Source organism: Fukomys damarensis, unplaced genomic scaffold, assembly GCF_012274545.1.
Source record: "Fukomys damarensis isolate Sample0158 unplaced genomic scaffold, DMR_v1.0_HiC HiC_scaffold_16, whole genome shotgun sequence".
Taxonomy (NCBI): Eukaryota; Metazoa; Chordata; class Mammalia; order Rodentia; family Bathyergidae; genus Fukomys; species Fukomys damarensis.
The window spans coordinates 71,738,729-71,739,101 of NW_022900928.1; positions in this window are offsets into that span (position 1 = coordinate 71,738,729).

Here is a 373-nt window from a genome sequence, read left to right on the forward strand (position 1 = left end):
TATATATGGAATCATATAAGTTACTGATAGAATGCTGTTTTCAAAACAAGATTAATTGTATAATGTCTCCTGTAATAAATTATGGAGATGGCCAGGGATGTACCCCAGAGACACAGCTCCTGCCTGGCAAGCGTGAGGTCTTGAGTTTAATCCCCAGTACCAAAAAAGAAAAGAATGAAGAGTTTCAACTTTCTTATTAGATGTTACCTAAGTTCACTTTCCTATGAAATGTTCTCTATTCTTTACTTAGAACACATAACTCTGTTGTGTTTGCAAGACTACAAAAGATTTGACAAACACTTTACTAAATCTGGAAACCTATGATTATTCCACTCTTTTACTCTATCAATCTAGTAAAAAATTACTTAAACAA